This window comes from Eublepharis macularius, chromosome 2, assembly GCF_028583425.1.
Source record: "Eublepharis macularius isolate TG4126 chromosome 2, MPM_Emac_v1.0, whole genome shotgun sequence".
Classification (NCBI taxonomy): domain Eukaryota; kingdom Metazoa; phylum Chordata; class Lepidosauria; order Squamata; family Eublepharidae; genus Eublepharis; species Eublepharis macularius.
This window is the reverse complement of record NC_072791.1, coordinates 182,578,258-182,599,678: the sequence shown is the minus strand read 5'-3', so window position 1 is coordinate 182,599,678 and position 21,421 is coordinate 182,578,258.

Here is a 21,421-nt window from a genome sequence, read left to right as displayed (position 1 = left end):
ATGCTGCCCCAAAACAGAGTCCTTGGTAGACCTTAAGGTAACAATGCAGGAAACTGACATAGTTCATGGCAGACCCCATAACAGGAGGGAGGTCCCTGGCAACAACATTTTGTTTCTTTGTGGGTTCTTTTTTAAATTGGGCCAAGCTAGAAGTGACGAGTTACACCGGAATGGCAAGTGAACAGACTCACATGTATTCCTCCCTGTTCACTTGCGCTCCTCTTGCACTCCACTCAATCACTATGTGATCACTATGTGATCATTATGTGATCGAGTGGAGTGCAAGTGGAGCACAAGTGAACAGGGAGGAATACATGTAAGAGCCAAGCTACAAGTGACGAATGACACTTGAACGGCAAGTGAACAGATTCACGTGCATTCCTCCCTGTTCACTTGCCGTTCACTTGCCCTCCACTTGATCAAGTGGAGAGCAAGTGGAGCTCAAGTGAACAGGGAGGAATGCACGTGAGTCTGTTCACTTGCCATTCAAGTGTCATTCGTCACTTGTAGCTTGGCCCTGAGTCTCTTCACTTGCCATTCAAGTGTAACTCATCACTTCTAGCTTGGCCCATTGTTTTTTGAGCCTTTTCATTTCACCCATTTTCTCAATTCGTATATAACGTTACACTTTTTTCTTACACCAATTCTCTTTTAATATCATTTATACAGGCACTATTTTTAAAAACAGATTTCTATCAAAATTTGTTATTATGGCTGGGGCAGGGGGGAAGTTAACTGCTGCTAGCAGGCAGCTTTTGGGAAAGACCTTTCTTTGCCTGAGACCTTGGCTGAGCTGCTCCCAGTAATGCTTACTTGAGCTGGACAGATCAATGGTTCAACTAGATATAAGAGCCAAACTACAAGTGACGCCTTACACAGGTTGGACACTAGTCGGCTTCCCTCAAGTTTTGATGGGAAATGTAGGCGCCCTGGTTTTACAGCTTGGCTCTCCATTACAGCTGCAAGACCAGGATGCCTACATTTCCCATCAAAACTTGAGGGAAGCCGACTAGTGTCCAACCTGTGTAAGGCGTCACTTGTAGTTTGGCTCTAAGGCAGCTTTGTAAAAGGGAGTTTTTAAAAGAAACAGCACCTTTCAGAAATGTGTTAAACTGAAAACGATGATGGGACTGCCTGTATTTTCAGCTTATTGCTGTATGGGTATAAGGGACCTAAAAAAATGGTAGTTGAAAAAGAACAAATACGTTTATTAGAGCAATTAAATAGAGGGTAGGGGGATTTCCCTGTTTTCATCTTTGCCAAGGTCCTTCTGAGCAGCATGTTTGGCAGCTACCAAATGACATGGCCTGCACAGAGTTGATTTTGACGAAGCCTCTGGGATGTGTTAAAAAGTAAACCAGATCAAATCACGTACTGGAAAGCATAACTCAGTCAAGGAAAAATGTATGATTAAGGGTGACATGGGCAAGGCAAGCTTTGCCAGAGCTCAGGGTAAATATTTCTATCTGTGTGAAGTGAAAGCTTCACATCCCTGATGTCAAGCAGCTGGAATTTTCATTGTTTATAAACTTTTGTTGTTACAGTTGGGTTTTGGCAGAAAAGTTACGAAAGATCGAGAGGCGGGGGGAGGCGAGGGCAAGAAGAACCCACTTTCCCAGAAAGGGAACTTGAATGGCTGCTTGACTAGATAGAAAGAGAATGATGCTTTTTTTTTTCATTTCCTTTGTGAAGAAGGTGATTCAGGTTGGATAATCTAAAAGCCTTTGAAAGGTTCACAGATCACCAACAGCTGCTTCAAGCTCATCTAGCGTCACACAAACACAGAAGGTTGTGAAGGAGTTAAAATTCTGGAAGTCCAGCCTCAATTCAACTGGCATTGTCCTCCATCAGACCAAAGCTGGCATGGCCAAAATGTCTCCAGAGACTCTTGTTGCATTTACAAAAAGCTCCAATTGGCTCTAGCAAGTAACTCAAGTCACAGGTTGCAGGGGTACAAGAAAATATCCCATGTTAATCTGCAACAGAAAAATATTTCTGACCCAAATTATAGCAATCAGTTCAACACTAATTTTGTCCATGGAGGCACCCCAAGAGCAAATTTCATCCAGGCACAGTGTATTCTGTTTGTTTAATTTAAAAACTTAAAAATATACAGTCAGTCAGAGCAAATTTTCAAGGTGGCAAACTGAATAAAATCACAGTAACACAGCTAAAAATCCAGGAGCCATTAAAGAGACGATGTAGTACAGAGAAAAAGCAAAAGAGCAAATGTGAAAAAAGTAAGACTCATAGTCACAGGAAGGAGTATCCCAATCAATAGCATAAAAACAAGCTAGATCTTCTGAAAGTTGCCTAAAATGAAAATCTTATAGCCAAAATATATATTATATTGGGTATCCATGATTGGATGAAACCCGGCGTCACGTACTTTAGCCTTAAAAAGAAACCATGCTGGGCGGGGGGGAGGAAGTGTAAAATTGAATCAGTGTTTTTAAACCTTTCTTGATACCCTTTCCTTGACTGAAATCAGAAGCCCCTCCCACACTTCTAATGATAAGTACAAATTAGTATGTTTTGTAATGAGACAATCATCAGAGGACCCTATCCTCATCACAGCCTGTATGCAGTCTTCCTTACTCAATCTGAAATGACATATAATGTTGGATATCTTGGAAATTATGGCCACAATCCCGTCTCCATTTGTTTGTCCTTGGGCCCACAACCTATGCACATGCAAATCATGCAGTCTGAAGGTCAAACCACACAAGACAAAATACACTTGAATTACACTCGAATTACACTCAAATACACCCGAATTACAAAATACACTTGAATTACATGGGTATTTTGTCTTGTGTGGTGAGACCCTGGGTCACTGCAAAAACAGGGTCTCCAAACTCATAAATACAGCCTATGTGGGCACGAAGTGTAAGTCTATAGGCTATGTGCACAGAGTGCTAACAAAAATGTGTTTGCTGAGTAGTGATGCTGCAAAGTTTGCCATGAATTAAGTCAACAGTCAAACTTACTGTTTGTGGAGATGTCAATCAAATGTGAGTTGATCACCAAATCTCTTCAGTTCATGCTGAACAGCTGCAAACATCTGCTGAACTGGTTTGCAATGGGTTTTTGCAGTTCCACACTGCCATTCAAACTGATTAGTGGCCATCAGTGTCACTAAGGAATATTTAGACAAGCATTGCAGGGTAAGATTTTATTGAAATATATCACTTATTATGACTGATGTATATGATTTGTGAGAGATCTAATTGGCTATTTAAACAATTGCCTACTGGCACTGGCAGTTATGTAGCAAGAATGGAGGGGCGGGTAGTAAAACTTGATTGGTCCATATGAAGATCTGTATGCATGAAAAACAACTTACGCTGTACTTCATGGTTAGGAAGGAATACAGTGAAGCAACATGTGGAACATCAATGAACAGACTGATGAACTATCAAACTGATCATTGAAAAAAATCATGTCCCTGTTTACAACTGGCAAACAGAACATGAGCCAAACCAGAGGGTTTTCAGAGTTTAGGGCAGTGTTCATGACCTTACATTTATGGTTTCCGATCACACTTTTATTACTCCAATCAACCAAAAAATGTTGGATTCCATGTGTACAAGATACATTATACCATCTACGCGCAGATACCATATACCATAGGGCTGGCTAACACACGCCTCTTCAGAAATAACAAGTATCTTTGGGGTAAAGTTGATAGGTAATAGATTCCAGAAGAACAAAAGGAAATCCTTTCCTCAATGAATAAAGTATGAAATTTCTGCTATCTCAATCATAGATGCCTTCAAAGGGGAATTATACAGATTCATGGAGGATAGATCTATCAGTATCTGATGGCCATGGTGACTAGCGTGTGACTAGCAGTAATAAAAATACCAGTGAAGCAATATCATGGATGGTTGTTGTCAAGGATGGTTGTCCCGGAAAATCCACAACAACCATTGTTCTCCAGCCGTGAAAGCCTTCGACAATATCAGGGAAACGCCTTAAAGTCTGGTTCTTTAGTATCAAAGCTACTTGTACTAGGAAAGCAACCCCATAGTGGTATCCGTTTAGTTAAATGGAAACACATTCTAAGTGTAACTTCTGCCTCTCCAATCTAATTTGGAAGGAATTTTCTGGGATGGCACTTCTCAGCCAACAGCTCTTCCCTCCAAAATTTCAGGTAGATAGGACAAAGTGTGCCTGTTCTGTAGGCAATAAAACATTTCATTTGTAAAGGGAGTACAGGAATGTCTCAATTGGCATACAAATGAGCCTTCCCCTTCTTTCCTGGAATACTCACTCCAAGTAGGAGTGGCTTATAAAAGTGGGATGTACAGATGAAGGCAGCTAAATCCTGCTGCCCAGGCAGTAAGAGGAAGAGAGGGGAAGCTGGTCCTAAATGATCAGCTGTTACGCAGTGTCTCTCGTCCCTGCTCTACTGCTATAAAAATAATAGCCCTTTAAAATTTAAAAAGACAAGTGATGCTGACTAACAGTTAATGCTAACTAATGGCTGACAGTCTGGTAGACCAAGCTTTTGGAGGCAAGGTCTGTGGGCCATTTTTCCTGTGAAAGTTAGAGCTGCCCCTCCATAGCCATTTACAATTTAAAAGCAAAAGGAAGAATCAGAGGGGGCCCAGACCTCTATGGCTGACATCAGACCTGCTGGTGGCTCTGGGACTACATTGCAGTCCTTTCTCCCCATTGAGATCCCTTCCACCAGCACTGGATGCCAGAGAGCTCACTGCCACAACCAGAAAATGGAGGACCAGGAGAAGGTCCCCTGGACTCTGGAGAAGTTTGGCTGCCCCACAGGAATCTCCTGGGAAAGCCAAGCCTTGCAGGAGTCCAGGAGCTCATCTGCCACCACCACCCCGTTTTCCGGCTGGGAAGGAAGACTCTGCTGCATCTGATGCTGGCAGTGGGGATTTTAACTGGACTTAACAAGAAGTCCAGAAAGGACTGGACTATGACCCTGGAGCCACCAGCAGGGCCAATGCCAGGCATGGAAGTAAGAGACTGGTTCAGCCCATCCTTTTGCTTTTAAACTTAAAAGGGCTATTGAGGGGGGGGGCATGGACACTGGAAGTCATAGAAAATAATGACCAGTGTACCCAGCCTCTGAACACCTGGCTTACATCTCGCCTCCCTTTAAAATTTAAATGGTCATTTTTTTTTATGGGAAGACCTGGCCTTTGCTCTCTGAAGGCCAAGTGTACTCCAACAGAAAATAATGGCCCTTTAATATTTAAAGTGAGGAAAATAGTAAATAGTCCAGTAGCAATTTTAAGACTAACCAACTTTATTGTAGTATAAGCTTTTGAGAGCCACAGCACTCTTCATCAGATGCATGGCCCATGCATCTGACAAAGACAGCTGTGACTCTCAAAAGCTTATGCTACAATAAAGTTGGTTAGTCTTATAGGTGCTCCTGGACTATTTACTATTTTGTTACTACAGACTGACACAGCTAACTCCTCTGAAAGTGAGGAAAGACACTGACTAACAGCTTGGTGGTTGGGCCAACTTCCTCTCTCCCCCTTCCTGCTCCTTTGCCTCTCTGCAACTGAAATACTCCTGAAATTCTGGGAGATACATTTTAATTGCTCCTTGGATTTTGGGAGTGCTTTGAGTCATTTTGGATATCCTTGAGCGGACCTGTTTTAATTTCAGATTGGGGATATCTGAATGCATATCTCTTAACAAGAAGTCCCAAAGCTGGAAATGCCTAACTCGGTGATGAAATTTGATTACAGCCAGCCAATTTCAAGACTATCCCTGGTACTAACCAGATTTGTGGGGAAACATAAGCTGTAAAGTCATTCCCAGAGTTCTACAATTTAGACATTTCTAGAATCCGGTGCGTTGTTTACCTCATCATGCAATGCAGGGCCTCCTTTAAATAGTTTGGCAATATTTGCTAAAATAACTTAAGTTCAACCTTTTGTTCAGATTTCTTTTTCCTTGGGGGAAAAGTTGTTGAAGTCAAACATTCAGAGGAAAAAAAATGAGATGATGACCTACTTAAGGATTGAATCCAGGACTTTTGGGATTGTGTCCAAAGCTTTAAGAAGATAAACAAATATCCTACCAGTCTCATCCCTTCCTGTTAAACTACAGCTATGGATGTGAGCTGTGGAAAAAACATTTTTTCCAATATTTTACTCACTAGATTAGTTTATTAGAGCATCTCAAGGGGTTGGAGATGGAAGCTTAATCTCTAGCTATTTCTTTCTCTGTGTCAAAAAAAAATTGGGATTTCAACATTAAGTAATTTTTTTTAAAAAAAAATCTCTTGCAATGAGCCATAAGCTGTACATTACACATAATATAGGAGGCAAGGTCTTCATATGGCAATTTAGGGGGATTGATCCAAAGACTATTGAAGTCAATAGGAATTTTTTGGGATTAAGTCTTCAGTGATCCGGTATCAAAAGAATATATTTCAGGAACAGATGGACATGTTTTATTTCCTAGACATATTCCTCCTCCTAGGATGAGAGCTTAGCAAAGGGAGAGTTTGTACGTGTGTATAGTAATGGGGCCAAGGGACAGTTTGTAAGTGTGTACAGAAATGGGGGGGGGGATAAATTAAGGAAGCAGATAAGCTCTTATTTCTCTCAGCAGGATATGCTGAATTTTTTTGAAGGACTGAAAGAAAAGAGTTCTAGTCTGATCTGTTAGGATGTTGCATCTTATAAAACTAAGGCATTCCCAGGGCAAGGAGGTCTTCAGACTGGTACATGAGAACTCAATAGACTGATGTGAAAGGAAAATACTCCTAAAATCAGGTAATGCTATTTTTAATTAGAATTCCCTCAGTGATAAAGCTTGTAATAAAAATACAGTTTAATCTGTTTAGGATTGGACTCTAAGTGCAGGAGGCATGATTCTGAAAGATACAACAAAAGTATCACGAGGTTGTTGTTCAAAGTTGTTGAAGCTTTTAGTTCTTACCTCACAAATAGAGATAGGCATGAACCAGAAAAAAAATATGAACCATGTAGTTCATGGTTTGTCACATTTCACGAACCTGCCCCAGTTCACGAACCAGTTCATTTTTGGTTCATGAAAACGCCACTTCTTGGCCAGCAAATCACCACTTCCTGGTCAGCAGAAGGTCACTTCCGAGTCAGCAGAAGGTCTGCAGAAAGCCTAACCCCCATTGCCTAGAAAACTGAATGATTGGTGCCAGGCTGTCTGCAGTGATGAACCAAAAAACAAACCAGGCCGGTTCGTGATGAACTTTGGTTTGTATTTTGATTCATGCCCATCTCTATTCACAAAGTAATTTCTCTGCAGAACTCAATTCTCTGTAGCACACTAGACCATATATGTATCCTGTTACACTTATTTGTATGAAAGCCCCACCTCATTTATCTTCAGATAAAAGACTGACCCATGTGACTGTAAGAGAATGCTTCATCACCAAAAGTCTGCAAGATGGGCTCATCATTCTAGGAATAGAAACCAAGCCCATGATGGTAAAATTTAGACATCTTCCTTCCAGTCTCTGGGCTTCAGAGACCTGGATCACTAGCTACTTCTAATGTAGCAAGATTTCTTTGTAAGACACTTTGTGAGCTTGATGAGGGATAAAAACTTGTCCTTGCCACAAAAATTTCAGTAACGGTTCACTATGTGAGGTAAAGGGAGACTTTTGTCCTCCTGAAAATGGGTCATGTTAAAAAGTTCCTAGTGGTAGTCTGTTTCTCAAACTAAATTATGCTGTCAGTTTGTTTGTTACCAAATGTCTTTCATAACTCTCTGTAATCACATGACAATTTGTCAAAAACTAGAATTAGGGGGTGTGACATAGAAATCCCTCCACTGAGAACATGTGCTTTGTACCTCAAGATCCTTTGGCCTTAGAACGACAGAGGTGAAGATGAAATCCATTCGGTTTGATATTACGGCAGGAGTTTTTGAGTAAAGTTTCACTAGGCACTTTGAAGAGGAAATAGCCTGACTGCCTAAAAGCGCCAGAAGATTAATCATTACTCTTTTGTTTGACACTTCAGAACTCCTTATACTCATGACCATGAGTAGTGACCCAAGTTTGCAGGATAATAAGCATTCCTCTCAAAATCTACCTCACAATATAGCTTCTTGGATGGTTTGATCATAAGCTGAAAAGCCTCTATTGGTAGGTATGATTCACACCTGGTACTCATCCTAAATCAATCATCTGTAACTAGTCTCCTGTCAATATTACATCACCTGAGTATATTCTCAGGTACCCTTTTTACTACAGCAATTTGGATAGCCTGGATCTTGACTTTTGCATCAATGAGGGCTGAAATCTGAAAGTTGTACCACTCAGAGTGCAGCCCTAATTCCACCAATGCACAGGTAGATCCTACACTTTTTGCCGAATGACTTTGTGGATTCTAATTCTTCACCACATTAGCAGGGCTCCCCCACTTAAATAATAGCAAGTCTCCTCCACTTTCCACTTAAGTAAACTAAGTGCAAAAGAGGGGCATCTCAAGCCCTCCATTTTTGTAATTGGTTCCACTCCAAACCTTCTTCCAGCTCCACAAGCATGAAATCACTGGACTGTCCTTATCAAGACAGGTATAGTGTGATCTTCCTTTTCCCCTGCCCTAACTCCATGTCTACCTATCTGCTACCACCTATTTGCTTGTTCTCCCTTTGTTGCTGGTGTTTCTTAGTGCTAGCTGGTCCTTCTCTACACCACCCCCCACCGCAGCTAGAGATTCCCTTTTTATTCCAAAATCTCTTCCTCATTTCCCCCACCATGACTTTTGGTTCCATTTGGGCATAACTTCACCTATCTCTTCTCTTCAGGTTGGTTTCCATGGACTAGCTGTGGGGAAGGAACACAGTTTGGATAATAAAAGTAACTTTAATCGAGTATTTAGCTTAAAGTACCTATATCCCTTCACCCTTTTTTCCCCTGGGAGACTTACAGAGCAATCCTAAACAGAGTCACTCCAATTGTTACCCAAATGGATGGTCTCCAAATTTGTTGGGAGAATTAGCTTTAAGGAGATGAGTGAGAGGGGATAACTAGGCATCTTCACCAATGTTTACAGGGATTATTTTCTTGGAGAACTCTCAACTAATTCAGGCAGATGTTCAACAGGAAAGGATTTTTATTAAAAGAGAAGTGAAAAGGGCAAATGCACAAAACCCACACACAGCATGCATACAAGGCTAACTAAGAAAATCAGGATGGAAAGAGGAGAAAGCAGTTTAAGGAGGGCAATAATTACCAGTCTGGAAGATAGAAGTCCACAAAGACAGCAGCAAAATGACCACTGTTTCACAAGGAGAATAAGAGGCCTAAATAGATTTGAGGGTGTGTGGAGAGTCCCAAGCCTTACACACAGAGAGCACACATGGCTGAGGAGCCCAGTTATAACGTGATATGCTCCTTGGGGCAAACTGACATCTTGCTTCCCAAAACAATAACTTAATGGTTGGTTTGTAGGTAAAACAGTCAGTTGGGAGAGCCTTGAAGTGCCTATCTGGGATAGATTATAGGTAAAAATATTGATTAATGACCTGATAAGTACCGGATGGGAAAGCTACCAGTTTTGCTGAATAGGTTTGATTAGGATAGGTGGGTGTGGGGAAGTGTAGCAGGGCATTGATGGTATTAGACAAAGATTTTCTTAGAAAACCTCATTATCTCTGCATCTCTGCGGGGCGTCAGTCAGTCAACTGCCTCTGACTCAGTCAGTCAGTCAGTCCCTTTATGGGCATAAAAGCCTCTGACTCATGTTCTGGTAGTTTTCCAGGCTCCCACCCGGTTGGCATTCACTTTGCTTTGGGACAGGCAGTGCTTGGATTGATGGCATATGGGAAAAGGGCATTCATGATATTCCATCGATAAACTGCCCTCTTATCATGAGGAGGGGGGTCTGACTGCTAACACAGTCTAAACCATTTGAAACTAATGGGCTTAGACTGGAGTAATACTGTTTATGATTGCACTGTTATTGTGGTAAACAGACATACCACAATATACAACAGACTTCAAAGATCTCTTAAAAGAACTAGAACTCATGTTCTAGTTCTTCATGTGTTGGGAATGCTCTTTTTGTGACAGTCCTGACTTGGGGACTGATTTTGGTAACAGGAGACATGCAGGGTTCTGTCTCCTTGTAGCCTAATTGGTGACATTTCTGTCCTTGTAATGAAATATCTTTTCAAGATTTCATCTCTTGGCAGACTCATCTGAGGTCCATCTTATTTGCACTAGTATAGTCAATATTGTAATTTAAATTAATATTAAAATACCTGTTATCTGTTAACTTACATTGGAACCCTTTCTGTTATTTCAGCCCTGAGAAAGTGAGGGCTCATTCTGATCTCTTTATAACTGATTACTCTATTTTTAAAGTGCTACTACTAGAAAATACCATCTAAAATGAATATTGAAGGAAAATTGGAAGTGTATATTCTGGTGAAATATCCAAAGAATTGTGGAGAGAGGCATAAGAATATCAATAAAAAGCAGGGGGGGATATAACACTTCAGAGTGTTACTGGAGTTTATCAAAAGCAAAACTCAAAGTGACTTTGGAAGTCCCCCCTTAAGCAAAATATCCAAGGCATTTCAAAGAATTTTGAGAAGATCGTTGTTTGACCTGTGTAATCTGCATTCTGATGCAGCACCCATGCATTCGCTTTCACTTCAGAACAAGGTTATGATGCCAACAAAGATGCCTGGTTCTGTGCAATGAGGAATGATGTTTTCTGTGCCACATACTTACTCTTTAAGCAGGAGCCATGCCTTGCATTTCGCAGCATACACTGGGCAAGCACAACAGGAATTACTAAAGTCAGGCATTGGTGTACTCAGATTTACCATAAGGAGGGCAGACTATTTTGATTGATTAATATCCCACATTTCTTCCAGCATGGAACTCCAGGTTGCATCCATAGTATTCTCTGAAGATTTCCTCTCCAGGTGCTGACTAGCCTCAGACATGGTTGCATCCTGTACCTCCAGTCCATGGCCCGGGATATTCTCACAGCTCCTTCACTAGAAACACTAAATGCTCATCCACCAAATGTTCTTTTATCATTCTCCTCACTGAATTGTTAAACTTTTTAAATTATACTTTCTCTATATCTCTACCTCATACTACTTTTTAACTTACTAGTTTTAAACAGATTACTAAAAATATAAAATCAGACCACATTTAAATGTTTGCAAAAATCAATCACAAGCACATAAAGTTTTACAACTGAAAGAGTGAGGGGTCTGCTATTATTTTCTTATACGTTTAAGAGCTTCATTTACACTTTTGGTAAAAGTTTCATGCAAAAAATGGCTCAATAAGTCTGCTACAGGTGGGATTGTCTGTGTTCACCTAAAAAAGTCACCAAGTCAGCTTTTATAGAACCAAAATTTAGGGAGGCTGGGGCCCTGCTACTTTTCTCCTCTGTGGGCTTCAAATAGCACTTGAGGCTAATTACTTAGAAGTAAAAAGACATAAGATTTCACCGCTGAGCCCCTGATCCTCCCACATTCCCTTGTGACACAAGGTTGTCCTTGAAGCATGTGAGGCTTTCTGCAGAAAAACGTTCTGTTTGGCTAGGAATGGATGCAAAAAGTTACAAACAAAACAGCAAAGGGTGGCTTTGTGAGCAAATATTACTCTTTTTTGAAAAAAAATATTTAACTTCGGTTGCAATATAAATACAATTTGAAGTGAACTTGTAACAAAGCCTGACAGCAAATAGTAAATAACCATAGACAAATATAGGTAATTAAGCATAATAGCTAGGCAATCAGAACATATTTAAGTATAAATGGATTGTAGGCAGAGATAAATAAATAAGAAAGAGAGCACAATATATTACATATAACTCAGAGTTTCATAATCTTGATTTAAGATGACTCTACGTATAAGATCATTTTTTTCTAAATATTCCAACACTGGAATCCAGAGCTCCATGATATTAGAAGTATAATTGGGACATTCTACCAGCATCATTTGGTCAGAGATCTTCTCCATAGTAAAATAATCCCAGAATTTTAGGAACCAAGTTGAGATTTGCCGGACCTTTTTCTCTCTCCAGCAAGTAGCAATAGTTGTTTTTGCAGCTGATAGAAGAATAGCTATTAGAGTTTTTTGACTGGGTGGAATAGAGGCTATTTGAAAATATCTATGATTAGTTGTGAGCTTTCTTTACATGAAAAAAAAAAACCCTTCCTCCAGCTCCTTGAAACACCTTGCTCACTTCCATCAATGTGTAGTACATGGATGACATTTCTCCCAGTTCCTGTGAAACTGATGAACAAACTAATGAAAATACATTTTAAAAATTGGGGAGGGGGTATGGAAAGTGTAATCATATCATAACCTCAAAATAAAGGTATTGCATAGCTTTTTAAGCAAACAAGTTTCCTTAGCAATAATTTCTTGTTATATTGAAATAACAATACTTTAAAGAAAAGAAATCATGGAGGATAGAATCTCTCTCTCTCTCTCTCTCTCTGTCTCTCTCTGTCTCTCTCTTCCTTTGGGAGGGAGAGAGCAAAGCAAAAAAAAAACAGTTTTGGAGTTATCTGTTAAATTCACTTTTCCTGCCGTCAAAGGATAAGTTTTCCAAGTGTTCCTGTAGATGGAGCTACACTCTGCGATTCCACACTCTGCTCTTCACAATGAAGCAATTGTTTCCTGTCTCCACTGAGCAAAAGCCTCCTTCCCTTTTCTGTTCTTTCTGGTTACATGTTCTATTTATTTTAATGTATACCTTTGTGCAAAGCCTGACTCTGAGTGGTTAGATACCCCGTTGATCTGTGGCCTTCAAGGGAGAAGGGGGGGAAGGAGAGCAGCTTATTCCCATGACATCCTAGTGCTTTTGTAGAGCCAAAAAAACCTCTTCACAGGAACACCTAATCCTTGGGTGCCGTCCAAGTACCACAGGCTTGCCGTAGAACTGACACGGGCCACATGGGACCCTTGAGAGATTTAGGTGTGTCTCTCTGAAGTCAGCCCACAGCCAAACATGTGGCAAATGTGCCCAGACCAAAGAAAATAAATTATGTGGACTCCAATTTTCAGCAGTTATGATGTATTAAATTGCACATCTGAAGGAATTAACCCTTTGGAACCTAAACACAGTTTTGCTGTGAACTCGTTCCTGGAGGAATCCTGCAGTGCATCTTGCCTGCATTTCAAAAGCATGTGGGTCATTGATCACAGGGCTGCAGAACTAATTGAAACGTGTGCCGTAATTAACTAGGATGTTTTAAGGAAGTGGAAAAAAATGCCAGATACTTACCTGAGCAAAAGAAGGAAGAGTACGAGTCCATGTTTGATGCCCTGTAAGCCCTCTGCTTTGTGAGGAGAATAAGGTTTTATTTACCAGGATAGTTTAACAAATACTGTAAAGTGTGTATGTGCGTGTTTGTGTGTGTGTATTTAAAACCCTTTTGGAACTCTGAATACAACTTCCAGCACTTAATTAGTATGCATTTATCACAATTAGCATGGCCCCTGTGGCTGCTTCTTTCAGGTTTAAAGAAGTCATCAAGAGGCAATGGAACTCCACTTTAATCAGTCCTGAAAAGCTCCTGGAAAAGCATTAGCCCTGAGTAAGAGATATAAAAAGTACATACTTCTCTGCCTCTCGGAAACATTTCTGATTCCCTGCAACCATCTGTAGCATCAACTCTGCAGTACATTATGTTGCTGAAACGTACATATTGGAAAAACAAATGGCTGACATTTTATTTCCTTTTGAAAAGTTACTCCATTCTTTTGAACCAAGCGATCACCCAGGAGAAGTCTCGTAATGATAATAAACACCCTTGATTATTGGGGAAGGACCATGTTGTTGATTATCAGGAGAGAGTGGGTTGCTCCTTTCCCTCTGCAACTCAATCAAGTCCTCTTACTAAAAAAAAAAAAAAAGTAAGTGGAAAAGCAAGCAGTGTAATTATAATCAGAACTAGGGAAAACATTTCTAAAAGTGAGCTTACCTGAGTAACTGTGGACTGTGCTGGTCTACATCTTTTATGACACAGACAGTGTTATGGATTAGTATGTGCAATGAGAAATGAAAATAATGGGTTTTTGCAACCCTTCTTCACATACCTTTGGCTGTTATTAAAACACTCCTACAGGGTTTGATCCTGAGTAGACATGAGCATGAACCAAAAAAAATTAATGACTCTGTGGTTCGTGGTTCGGTGCCGATGACGATCCCGAGGTCGTGAACCACAACAAACATTTTCCATTTTCGAAGCGGTTTGTGGTTCGCGGGGTGCAGAATGGCCCCTGTGGCACTTAGAGAGCCCATATTCCCAAGGAGTGTTTTGCAGGCTCTCCTACAGCCATCACCAACGTTTGGACAAGATTGCAAAAGGGATCTTGGAGTTATACCCTCTCCAATCCAAGGCCCCCAGGAAACTCTCAGTCTCTCTCTCCAAAGGCTAGCAAGTGGCAAGCAAGAGCTCCATCCCACTCCACTGCTCGCTGAAAGTGAAACCCAGCATGGGAGCCCACGGCTATTTATAAGCACAGGTCCCATTGAGCAACGCAGGAGGTCTGTGTTTGGCCGTCAGAGCTGCCTATCAGGGTTTGCAGGGAATTGATTGCTGGCACCTGAGTGTCTGGCTTCCCAAGCCGCGGCCAAATGCACCGAACCAGGCTTCTTCTGAACGCAGGTTCGTTGGACGAGGGCAATCATGAACCGCTGGATCGTGATCACGCGGTTGCAAATTTCGTGGGTTTTTGAAGTTCGTAATGCGGTTCGTGCCCATCTCTAATCCTGAGCATTTGCAGAAACAGAAGGTGGTAGAAATCAAGAACCACTTAAACCACCTCTGAACATCTCTTGCTTTGAAAATTAGGTGGTTGCCATAAGTCAGCTGCAATGTGGCAGCATGCATACATGAGAATTCGGTTATTTTTGCCACAAGAATTGGTAACTTTTGCTATAAATGCTTGGTTCTAAGGAAGCCAAAATGTATGACCCCGGCTCTTGAAGGTTGCCATTCTCCAGCTGTGGGTGGGGGATCCCCCAACCCCAGATGCTGCCCCCCGCCACTGTTCATCTGACCAGCTGAGGGAAAATAATGGGGAAACATTGATGTCACTTCCTTTGTACTCAGAAATAATATCATCAGGTTGTGGTGAAGCCATGGTTTGGAGGTAACAACCAAAACCAGAGTGGTTCTGGTGGGCCAGTGATGTGATGACATAACTTCCAGGAGTGACTTCATTATTTATTTATTTATTTATTTATTTATTTATTTTCGATTTTTATTACGCCCTCCCCACATTTCCAGCAGGCTTAGGGCGGATTATGTCACCAGGGTGTGTGTGCAGCAGGTGGTATGTCTCCCCCTTCTCCCTGTGTTTGTTTCCTGCCCCCTGCCAGTTGCTGGAGGGAGCTGGAAACCCTGTGACTCCCTGATCTATCATTCATCTCTACAACTGCAGACGCTGTTTGTTCCACTTTGGCAGATTGAGCCAATAGCTGTATCCAGCCAAAGGGAAACTGTCCTCCTTCAAATACATGTTCTCTTGAAGATAAGCTCACATTTCAAATGCTTTTGTTAGTTGTGATTTTAAACCAATCTGGTTATTTACAGTGCCCTCCTAAGCCAAGTTACACCCTTCTAAATCCATTGGACCAACAAGTTGCTACCCGTATGCAGAAGACACTTGATGTTATCTGTTTCCAGCAGATCCCACGGAGGCTGTGGAAACCATGAACAGGTGCCTAGAGGTAGTTTTAGAATGGATGAGGGCTAACAAGTTGAAAGTTAATCCTGAAAAAGCAGAGGTGGGTGGAAGGTTCAGATGGGAATGGGGATATTTCCTGTTCTGGATGAAAATGCACTCTCCTTAAACGAGCAGGTTAGTGCTTTGGGGATATTGCTGGACCTGGGCATCCTATTGAATAAGCAGGTGGCAGCTGTGGCCAGGAGCGTTTTTCACTTGCTAATGTGGTGCATGCCATGGTAACATCTAGGTCAATACAATGTTCTCTCTCTGTTCCAATTCTACAGGCTCCTGAAGAAAGTCTTCTCAGGCTTTCAAAAGGAATGAAGGAATCAGCAGCGATTTGCACCTTACTTGCAAAGGTGATTGGCTGGGAGTTCTCCCTTGTAAGGAGCTGGTTGGAAGGAAAAAATACCATTTCTCAGGAACTTATTAACATCAAAGAAAAACACCAACATGTGCTACATTCTTGGAACTTGGAGGAGGGGGAGACATGGATCCAAGCATCTTTGACTTGTGTTACTATTCTGGAAAACCAAGGTAATGGCTGGAAACAATGATTTCCATGAATGTTTTTGGCTCAAGAATTGCATTATGGCCATGCTTAGAGATTATGCCACCTTCTTCCGTATGAACCTGCCTATCCATGCCAGTCATCTTTGGAGGCCTTGCCATCTGAGGCTAGATGGATGACAACCTGAAAAAGAGTCTTCTTGGTCATGGAACTGAAACTTTGGAACTCCCCAGATTCATCTGTCTCACTCTATCATTGTCTTCCAATAACAATGAGTGAAGACTTTTCCATTTTGTTCGGTGTACCCCCAATAAACTCTTATTGGCCCTCCTCCTTGGTTGTGTTGTATGTGTATGTGTATGTGTATGTGTATGTTTTTATTATTTTTATTGTATTGTTAAAATTATATATACATTTTAATTATTGTTTTAATGTTTTAAATGTTCAAAACTTGATGTTCACCACCTTGGGGATCCTGCTTGGGTAGAAAATCTGCATTAAAATATTTTAAATTACTAAATCTGATAACAACAGGCTTAATTGCATTTGGCAGCCTACACTGTTGATTTCATGTTGATGAAATTAACATACTATCAGAGGTCTATAAGAAACAATTTGCAAAATTTAGATAAATTTAATGAATGGTGCATATTACTTATTACGTTTTGGCATGATAAGGCACATGATAAAATTTTGCTATTTACGTTTTGTGAATTATTGTAAAAATTGATGATGTTGTTTGCTCTCTGTAACTATTATTAATTTTGGAATTTTATAAAGGTCAAAAATGATGACAGGAAGATGGCAAGGTTAGAGTGATGGCAGGGAAGGGGAAGCCAAGTTTCAGCTGCCTTCCATGGAGTTAGGACAGTAACCACACTTTAAAGAGTAACAGTTTCCAGAGCTTGCAGGTTAGCAATGATTGCCTTCTTTAGGGAGTTGCATTTGCTTCTAGGTGCTTTGCCACAACAACAGCTCTACCACCAGCAGAAAGGTTCTTTCCCACCCACAGAAACCATCAAAGAAGGCCTGACCCTGCATTCTGTCTCACTATGCTCAAATACAGTTATGTCTGGACTAACAAAGTGAAATGTTCTCTCTTAGGAAGTTTAATTGGCACTATCACTGTGGTAAGAAAATTTTTGTCACCTTCTAACTTGTACTGAAATCCTTATTTTGTTTCCAAAGACTTTCACAGGCAGTTTGCCTTTTCAGAATTGTTTTTACACTAGAGAATTATTAGAGAGGTCAGGTCTCCTTTTTTGGTGGGAGACCTCCCCCCCACCCCACCCCAGCTCTGCTCACCACCACAAGGGTAGGCAGTGTGGGGAACATTTTGGGAGAAAATGGCAGGGGGGGGGAACTGGTGTCAAGCCAACACCATGACATCACTTCTGGCACAACCTGGAAGTGATGCCATGTTGGGCTCTAGTATTTGCCGCCAACGCTATGATTAAACCATGTAATTTGGGACAAATACTAGAACATCACCCCTTCCCATTGACATCCAAATAATGTGCAAGTGATGTCACTGCACCACCAATGAGGCCACAAAGCACCCGCCTCATAAGTCTCTCTATGAATTGTATTTTTTTAATTCTCTTGTTGCATTGGTTTCTTTATTTTTTCAGTTTATTTTAAATTTTGTTAAACCTTACACTGAGTGCTCAGATCTGGTGTGCAAAGGTGACTCACAAATGAACACATGAAACTGCCTTATACTGAATCAGACCATTGGTCCATCAAGGACCAATGGTCCAACAAACCAACAAGACTCAAGAAATGTCTAACTGCCAAGAGACAAAGCTAGCCTTAGGACCCAGCAGGCAGACCAAAAATAGTGCACAAGCTGGGGATCTGGCAGGAAGGATGGGGAAGGTCCACATCAAGTGAGGAATTTTTCTCTACAAAAGGGCTAGGTTAAGAAGACTCTTCAAGGGCTTTCTCCCTGCTGAGTTTAACAGAGCGTGGAAAGAAGGAGAAGGTTACTGGGTGGACCAACTCCTTCTCTAGTCCAAGGCCAACTGGCCAAAGTGGGTGAGATAATCAAAATCGAGGTGATCTGGGAGCATCAAGAAGGGCTTTGTATAGCCTAAAACGGCAAATGATTTCATGTCAATCCACTTTCACCCAAAACATGGGTGCTGCTTATGTTTATTTATTATTTATTTAAAACATTTAATGTATATATAAACATTGTATAATACAATAAAAATATAGACATACAACAGAACTAGGGAGGAGGACCAATAAGAATTTACTGGGGTACACCAAATAAAGCCTTCATCCACTGGCAGAAGACAGTGAAAGGAGGGAGACAGACAAGTCTCCCTGGGGAAGGAGTTCCAAAGTTTCGGCACCACAACTGAGAAGGCCCTTTCTCAGATTGCACCCATCTAGTATCAGATCACAGAGGTATCCAAAGCAAGGCCTTCAAAGATGACTGGAGTGGATAGGCAGGTTCATATGGAAGAAGGTAAGTCTTAAGGTATGCTGGTCCCAAGCCATATAAGACTTTAAAAGTCAACACCAACACCTTGAATTGGAGCCAAAGACAAATTGAGAGCCAGTATAGACAGAACAAGACTGGAGTGATGTGATCCCTGTGACCCACTCCAGTCATCATTCTGATCACAGCATTCTGCATTAACTCTATCTTCCAGACAGTCTTCAAGGGCAGCCCCATAGAGAGTGCATTGCATTGATCTAATATAGATGTTAGATGTAACCAAGGAAAGCACCACAGTAGCAAGATCTTTACTGCCCAGGTAGGGCCACAGATAACTCACCAGCTGGAGCTGGTAAAAGGTACCTCTGGCCACTACTGCCACCTGCTGATCCAACAGGAGTCTCAAGTTAAACAGCAATCCCAAACTATATACCTGCTCCTTTAGGGAGAGTGCAACCTCATTCAGAAAAGGAGATATTCCCATTCCTATGTCAAACTTCTCCCCCCACCTGCCAGTAGTACTTCTATTTTGTTGAGATCAAGTTTCAGCTGTGGGTTCCTTCTTCCAATTAGCATCTATGACCAGCTTTTGCAATGGTAGCAAGCTCAAGATCAGCCTACATCTGCAAAGAAACCATGCTCTTTGAGACACATGCTTAAAGCCTACTGGATCATGACAATGTAACACTAAAGCCAAATACCTAATAAATCACACACATTTGTCAATTTCCTACTTTTTAAAAAAATCCCACATCTTGGTCTACTCCCCTTTCCCATCAAGAATCTGGATAAAGCTTGCGGTATCAGCCCAGATTTTTATACTTAGCTATTCTCTTCAGAGTTTTAAATAAACCCTTATCATAACTTAAACGTTGCTTTTGTAGTCAAATTATTTCTCTCTTCTGTGCTTGTAAAGTTCAGAGATCTAACATGACAGGCCTGTTGAAGTCAGTCCTTCATCAAGGCTTCTGCACTCCATCAAATGGCAATCTCTCCTAAGACCCAGAAATTGCAGGCTTTCTGAATGGTTAGATTTTATTGCAGAATAGCCCGAAGCTATATGGGAACTGGAAGCAATTTTGTCTTATGGAATCTGGATCCCATTCTCTCCCCCTCCCCGCCCAGGTAAAAACTTTTCTCTCAGGGTCTAAGTTGGCATCAAATCAAATGATTTCTGTTTAAGGACCGAATGTTATTCCTTGTTAGTTTTCATATGGTTTCAGCTATTTTTTTTGGAGTCTATATGCTAGCGGTGGTACGACTTGCCCAAGAAGGATTGCAAGCAAATACTAGAGTCTTTTTGAGTGACATACTGAGGCATGCTGTTGTAATACATATACAAAAGAATTTGGGCTTAGAATGGTCTAGGGCAGAGCTATAGTGCACATCAGGAGTTCTTGCCTACCCTACAAAGATGCAATAAACGAATTGGCATCTGGATCTATTTTCTCTATTGAAATGAATAGAGAAATCGTTGTGGGACTGAGAGCTTCATTTGTATATCAGGACTTGGGTTTACTATCAAAATGTGATTAAGACTCTGTCCTCACACATTAAGTTCAATTTGATTCTGTGTGGCTGCTCCAACAGGAGTTTGTTAAACAGAAGAATATTAAGCACTGATTTTGTCCATGGAAGTCCTGTGACCCCCAGCATAGCTTTTGGGGGTGATCAAAAGAAACCTCTCATCTCTTTCTCACTAGCAGAAAAAATGGCTGGATCCAGCTCCACACACTCTATATTTATGCAGCTGATACAAAAACTAGTGTCTATTTTAACAATAATTTATCAAATTTCATTACTATGCCTGCGGGAAAATATGACTACCATTCATCCAGAGCTAGAAACTGGTATTTTCAAACTGAAACAATACATTTACAGAGTTCTGTAATGTATTTAGAGGCTATCAGGAGATCTTTTCTATTAAATCAGGCTCATGGCTCGCTAACTGTCCACCATGAACAAAAATGCATTTTTAACTCTTGGGCAGAATTTCTTCCCAGTGCTACTACCTGGCTGGCAGAGAATATCCTCACATGTTATTTCTTGGCATATGAAAGCACTGGTTCAGGGCATCTATGTTCTCTGTGAAAACTGTGACAATATGTGCCTTATACACCAATGGCAATTCCAATTTGATTGTGAAAACAGGTGTGTGGGGGGCGGGGGGCGGGGGGTTCTGTACAGGTGGCACAGTGCACATGAAGAACATTTCTACATGCCCTTGAACAATGTGGACACCTCCGTTCCCCCCAGGAGTAGCTTTCTGGGCTTCTGTTTTGCAATGTACCAACAGTGCAGAAAGCTTTTCTCTGGACATGCCCTTAATCTGGCCACAATTGTGACCAGACGAAACAGCAGTAGGATCAAGTCCAGGCAGCAGATAGTTTGCCTTATGACAGAAGTGCCCAAATCCAGCCATTCAACAACTTTGATGTTAATAAGTTTGAGAAATGCTGATGGAATCCTCCTTTCTTAAGTTCTCTCTACCAACTGCAAGCTTACTAGTAGCACTTCCTGGGGTGGCTTCCCTCCGACAATGGAGCCTAAACCCCCTGCAGCAACAGCAGGTCTTGTTGAAAACTGTGGCAGAAGCACAGATGACATTGAGAGGCTGACATCTGACATTTGCAACAATGTGAAAACGATTCACAGTTTTCCAAAGACAAACAATTTGTGAGAGACCCCGGTGTCGACGGCGCCACCTGCACTAATAATATGTTCCTTGCCCTGAGCACTGTGGAATGCTGATTCTCGTCTCTGT